Here is a 7,262-nt window from a genome sequence, read left to right on the forward strand (position 1 = left end):
TTGATATTGGTATCGTTTTTCACAACAATACCTTTCTTTCACCTTTGTGTTAATCTCTTAAAAAAATTCAAATTCAGAGATCTGTTTAGGTTTTTTATTGGTTTTGGATTTGTATCACAAATGGTTGAGCAACTTAGATTTGAATTTATTTTCTGTAATTGAAAATTGAAATTAAGTTTGTTATGTTTACCTCTGAATTTTCCAGATTCTTCTTCTAGGGAAGCGACTATGGTTGTTGGAAAATGTGGTTATGAACCTGACATTGGAACCTTGAAGGTATTGATGAAATCATTGTTTACTCCCTTTTCCTGTGATCTTTTGAATTTCTTACTCTGCTTTCATGAATCTCTAATTTGATTTGAATCAAATCATTTTACTTATTGAATTATTCTGTTGTTTTCTTTTCAGGATAGTAAAACGCAGAAGATGCACAATTGTACACATCCATAAGATGAAGAAGAAATCACTATCAGTCATTTGAACATAATGGTTTTCAGATATATGTGAGTCACAAATATTTTACACGTAACACTTTAGGTTAGCTATGATTAAGGTCAAAGTTTTTAAATGAATCTTTGCACGTGCATATGAATTGAATATTTTATTTTTATCTCTTTATGTTCACCTCATATGTTTTGTTGTAATCTGACTTTATAAATTTGTTTCTCTTGGTTGGCATTTCAAATTGTTTTTAGGTGAATGATTTTGTGTTTGTTTTAGCAGAAGAGAACAAACGTCTGGTTGCCTACTTGGAAGACATTTACGGGGATTAGAGACACAACAAGATGGTTGTACTTTGCTGGTTTCACAGAATTGAAGAGGTTGATATTGTTTTACCTCACAGTTTTAGTGACAGAAAGTTTTGTTCTCTTTTTCTTCAAGATCGGAGTATTGAATGTATAGATGGTTTAACTCCCGTCCTCAGTCCCCAGCACTATGCAATAGCCAGTGCCACTGGGTTTACTAAACTGTTTTACATAGTCACTTAGGTGTTTACTAAATTGTTTTACATATTATATTTGGATGGTTGTTGAACTGTTACATAGATCATATTATGATGATTGTTGATATTATGATGATTGTTGAATCTGATTAAGAATTGTCAAGTTTATATGCATAGCTAATGCCACTGTGTTATTCATCATATTTTCAAAGCAACTTACATTATTTCTTAATTATTTTTAAAATTTTCAGGGTTTTGATCATGCATAGTATACATTGGTTGTTATGAAGGTGTACTTTTCAAGCCAAATCTAAAGCCATTGAAGGAAATATTTTTTGCTATATTTTTTTTGTTGCAATCATATCTTAAGTTGATGTAAGGGTAGGATGAGAAGTAGTATTTTGTTCTAAATTTTTTAGACGTGTGGGTAATTCTTTATTTCTTGCAAATAAACTAAAAATAAATTATTGTTAATTCTCAAATTCATGTCTTTAAACATTCTTTCATAAATACCATAGTTTTTTTTTTCTTTCCAAAAATTAACTTTGCGTAATATTTTTAATATGCATAATCACCTCAAGTCTTTTTTTATAGAAATAATCACCTAAAGTCTTACTAAAACTTAACACATATCACTACATCTCACATCATAAATACTATAAATATATATATTTTTATTAGAATTTATATAAGGTTATAATGTAGCAATCAATTAATAAGTTTAAATAAAAAATCAGAAAAATCAATTTTAAAATAACTGAACATTAAATGAAAACACAAAATACGTAACAAAACTTTAAGAGAAACAAAATTATTTAGTGTCATTTAAACCATAGATTCTTTATTCTTTATGAGATTAATTATTTTTTGAATATTATTCATTATTTTTAATTTAATCACATTCATTTCATTCTCTCCAATAAATAATTAAGAGTTATATTTATAAAATAATTATTATTGTATTAAAATCTAAGATTGATAATTATAATAAAAAAATTTGTTTGTCAGAAAAAATAAATGGAAAAAATATACATTACACTAGCTTACAAATTTTATATAAAATATATCGACTTTTATATAAAATATATAGGATATATTTCATTTTTTTTATTTTTAAAATTATGACATATACTACTTATATTGATATTAAAACTTAATTAATGAAATTTAAATATAAATTTATAATAAGTTTAACAATTTATTTAATAATTTTTATTTATTTATAGTAGTTTTAATAAATTTATCATCTCATTTATAGCTTTGAAAAAATTAAATTTGTTTACTAATGACCACTATTACAATTAATTTTTAGCCATTTTTGGCTAAAAATCACATCCTCAACACCGTTTTTCTTTCTCTTTTTGTTTAAATAAGTGGTTATCCATACAGATTTGCTTCTTGTTCTGTGTGTTTTTAAGTTTTCATCGTCTTGTACGGTGTTAGTTGGTTTTTCCGTCTTAGTACGGTGTTTGTTGGTTTTCCCGTCTTAGTACGGTGTTTGTTGGTTTTCCCGTCTTAGTACGGTATTTGTTGGTTCAAATTGACACATTCATTTCAAATCATTGCAGATCCGAGGAAGACTTGGGCGTCAATGTTGCAGATCCAGAAGTATGAATATTTTGGTGACTTTTATTTTGTCATATTTGTAGGCACTTTCATGTTGTCGTTGCATGCTATTAACCTAAGTGCTGCGAGATTGTTTGCAGATTCACCTTTTTTCAGTTTTTAGCGATCTTGAATTTGTAATGATTGATGTATTTTTAATTTGAATTAATGAATATCTTTTTAGTCAAAAAAAATCAATATATAAATTCAAACATGAGAAATAAAGTATTTTGTTTTTTTAATGATGTATGTTACAGATAATTAATTTCAAAATTTCAACTAAATTAATAATAATTAATTATTAAATGAATTTTGATTTAACAACTATTAAATTATTAAAACATAATAACCAAATTTACATTTATAATAAATTTAATAATTTATTTCGTAATTTTTATTAATTTATAGTAGTTTTAATTAATTTATAATCTCATTTATTGCATTTTAAATTTTAATTTGTTTACTTATGATCATTATTACAAAATATTTTTGATAAAAAGAGAAAATTTATTATAATAATTATTTCAAATATATGTTTTTAATTTGAATGTCATCTTGATTGATTCTCTTTTTATTTAAAAAGTTATTTTTTTTTAAAACTTATACAAATTATTAGTAAATTAGAAATGTTTAAATTATTTTATATTTTACAAAAAAAAATTAGTTAAATTAACATTTATACGTATACTTTTGTTAACAATGATGTTTTATCCCCTCTTGGATTAGTCGGTCGCAAGGCCGGATACCAAGATTTTCAAAAAAAAACATGACGTTTTATCTATACAGTAGTAATTTTTCTATAAGTGAAATTTCTAAATTATATGTGTTTTTAAAATAGTTTTCTTACTATAAAATATTTAACCCGTGCCTCGCACGGGTCTAAGTACTAGTGTCCTTTTATGTCATTATGCATTTATCAGCTAATGTAAAAGCTAATTTACTAAACACTAAAATTAGCTTATCAGCTATCAGTCATCAGTTATCAACTACCAGTCACCAGCTATCAGCTATCGGTCATCAGCTACCAGCTAACTTATCAGTTATCAGCTAGTTTTAACAAACAGAGCCTTATTAATACTCACTTTTCCAACACTATATGGGCCTTGTTAGTGTTATTTGGTCCATACTTTTTCTTTACCAATCTTCTTTATAGAAGCATAAGATTAAATGGTCATCTATTCACAATTTTAAATTTTATACTAGCATTCTAATCATATCGGTTGTATCACTTCGAAATATTATTTTTAAAAATTTAAAATACATCTTTAAATTTTGTGTAATAAATATGATTTAATAAGTAAAAATGAAAATAGATCTTCTGCTCTTCTGTCTCTTCAGCCATCTCTACTGTCCTTCATCTAATGGCTCAAAATTATTAAATAAAAAAATTTTGTTTTAAAAAAAGAGAAAAATATTAATGAGTGGCTGTGATAACAGCTGAATGGGCAGGAGCATCAAATGCACTGGAGAGGATCCTGGTCCAGTAAAAACAGCTTACACCATAAACATTATATATCATTTAACTCTAATTATATCTATAAAAAAGTCGCATTCCCTATATTCAACTATAAAGCATACACGATTAGGGTGGCAAAACGGGCCCGGCCAGCGGGGAATGTCCGTTTTACCCGCACTTTTTCACGGGGCGGGGCAAGGTTTTAGGCCCGCTCTCTTTAATGTGCCCGCCCCGCCCCATTTTTTTGTGGGCTTTTGCGGGCATTTGTTTTTCATAGAATTTTACTATTTTTAGGCCTAAAAAGCCGAATGTCTGCGGGCTTTCCCCGCCCCGCCCTCACATTTTTGCGGGGCGGGGCAAAGTTTTAGACCCGCACTCTTAAAAAAGCCCGCACCGCCCCGCCCAATTTTTTCGCGGGCTTTTGCGGGGCGGGCCTAAACGGGGCGGGCATGCCCGTTTGCCACCCCTATACACGATGGTATATAAAAAAATATTTTTCATGTTTATTAATGATATGAGTTTTCTTTTTTCACTTCTCATCACATTGAGAATACATCTTTATAGTGTCAGTTTATGTTCTTTACCACTTTTTCTACAATAAATATGCTAGTGTTTTCTTCTTCTTTTTCTTTTTACTACCATTGAGTGTGAAAGTGCCTATTTTCCTCCTTAGTATGTGTGTATATTATGAAAATGATAAAATATTAATTATTTTTCGATTAAATAATATAGTTAAAATTCAATGACTTTAATTTATGTGTCTGTCAATTTTAATTTTTGTTTTTAAAGCTCTATGCATATATGCGAATAACTGTGTAAAGTTGTTTTATTAAAAGAAATTATCAAGAATCATAGTGTGCTTCTACAGTATAACACTATTATTGCACAGTTTAATATAAAAATGATATAGTATTTACTATTTTTCTATTAAACAATGTAGTTAAAATTCAAGATTTTAATTATTGGGTCTATTAGATGATTTCGAAAAAAATTATATATATGTATGCGAATTGGTGTATATAGTATTGTATTATTTTAATTAAAGTATTCAAAAGTAATGGAAAAATCACCGAAACTAATCTTTACTTTCTGCAAACGACGCGTCGTATTGTATCAATAACGATGTATATAAGAAACGGTGATAGCATACATGTCGTTAATAGAAGAAAAAAATTGGAAAGAAAAAAAAAATAGAAATCTATCAGAGCCTGGTTTCGATCCAGGGACCTGTGGGTTATGGGCCCACCACGCTTCCGCTGCGCCACTCTGATTTTAGTGAATATTTCCATGATTTAATATCTATTTGATTATCATTATTAGTGCGTTTTATCAAATTTTTGCTACAGCAACAACTAAAGCAAATCACGAGAACGTTCCAGCAAATTGTTGTTTTGATATTTTCTGGCGGCACTTGGGTTTGGTCTTTCAAACGCTTGTAGTTTTTGGATGAGCTGTGTTTGGTCGCATGATCCATAAATACTTCAATTTTGAGACAAAAATCAGAACTCTTACCTGAAAATATTGTTGCTTCTTTTAAATTAAGAAGAGATTTGTGTTATTGTAGAAATATTTCAAGTTTTATCACTAGCTAGTAGTACAATACTAGGGCTAGCTACAATTATAAATCATAACTTGGCAATATAATTTCAGTATTTTGTGGTAAGAACATATAGTGTTGAACTTTTTAGGAAGTGAAACTCACTTATTGGTTGCACTTGCATGGTGTTTTTTTTTTTTAATTGTCTGGATGATATATGTGTTATATGGAATTTTGAATTGGTTTGTGGTGGACTGAAAGCTAGTATAATGATATGGCTCGGTTTTTGTATGCTCTTTGGATTGTTTTGAACAAAAAATTATGATGGTTTGGATATTTGATACATGCTTTGAATAGCTTGATGTGTGTATATGTATGTTTGAATCTATTGCCATGGTTTTGAATAGGTTTTGTTGAATGCGGTTAATTGGGTATTGTTAGAAAGAATTTAGTTAAATTAGGTTAATGTTAGTAAAGTGTAGTGATGGCTATATGATTGAACCTTTGAACAGTTAGGGTTATATGGTTAGAAAGTTTGTTAAGGGGTTACAATAGGTCTAAAGTGCTTGTTAATTTGGTTAGTAGAATGGTTGATGAAAGCTAGATGTTATTCACTATTAGAATTGGTTTTGGACTGAGCTATTTGGATGTTTTACATATTTGGCATGTAATGTACTGTATTGGTATTAGTTTAGTCTAGATGGTGTTGGTTGTGAAAATGGTTAGCTCTAAGCTATAGTGAATCTACTTGTGAACTTGTTTTCTGTTATGACTTTATGTATTTGAGCTTCTTGATATGAAATGTACTGATGCCTTTGAATATGAAAGTATGTTGTAGTATGTATGATGCAATGGTTGCTTCTGATCATGATGTGCTGGTGGGTTCCTTGTGTCTTATGCAGGTTAAGGTTGCAAATTGAAACATAAGTGAACACCAATTAAAGATTACTTGGGCCATGAGGAGATCCACATATTGGATGCAAGATGGAGTGGCTTGAAAGCCTGGAGAAGAATAGGTCTAGGAAGTCAGTAGTTTAGGGTCAAGGTCAATCCTGGGGTCAATGGTCAACTGTTGACCAAAAATCAACAGTTAACCAAAAAGTCAACAGTGACAAAAAAGTGGATTTTGTATGTACTTAATTTTTGTATTCTTATGACTCTTGTGTATAAGTTTGACCTTGAATGTAATGTTGACTTTTGGACATAACTTGTATCTTAAGAAATAAAGCTCATTTTCCACTTCCCTCTATTTTGCAAATTTGGAACTTGAATTTTAAATTTATCAACATGGTAAAAATGAAAATGAAACAAGGAATTCCACTTGACTTGGTCAACAAAAGTCAACATTCCATGGTTGACTTTGATGTTCAAAAGTTAACTTTTGTAATGAATTATCTCCAACTTCTTATTTCATGATGTACACCCAACATGTAACCCTAATTTAATTTGAACAAGAAAGTCTAACCAACTAGGTCAACAAAAGTCAAACCCTGACTGTTCCTGCAAAACACTTTTGAACTACCTTCCGGGAGAAGATCCCAGTAAGGTCACACAGGAGTTTGTGAGTTTTAGCTTTAGGGATTTGAGCAGTGCAGTTGATGCAAGCTCAAGATGCTAAGTGTCTTGCTTATCCCTCAGGTGGGAGCCCTAATTATAGCTGCTGGAGAATTAATCATCATCATTGATGGAGGAACTTTGGATTCCCTCCATAATGAGTGAGT

General features: G+C 29.6%; 1 non-coding gene across 1 annotated transcript; it reads right to left on the reverse strand.

Moving 5' to 3' along the window:
- Positions 1-5,203: 5,203 nt before the first annotated feature.
- On the reverse strand, positions 5,204-5,275 carry TRNAM-CAU (transfer RNA methionine (anticodon CAU)). The gene has a single exon. It is a non-coding gene; the product is annotated as a tRNA-Met (tRNA).
- Positions 5,276-7,262: the final 1,987 nt, after the last annotated feature.

Source organism: Vicia villosa, linkage group LG3 (assembly GCF_029867415.1).
Source record: "Vicia villosa cultivar HV-30 ecotype Madison, WI linkage group LG3, Vvil1.0, whole genome shotgun sequence".
NCBI lineage: Eukaryota > Viridiplantae > Streptophyta > Magnoliopsida > Fabales > Fabaceae > Vicia > Vicia villosa.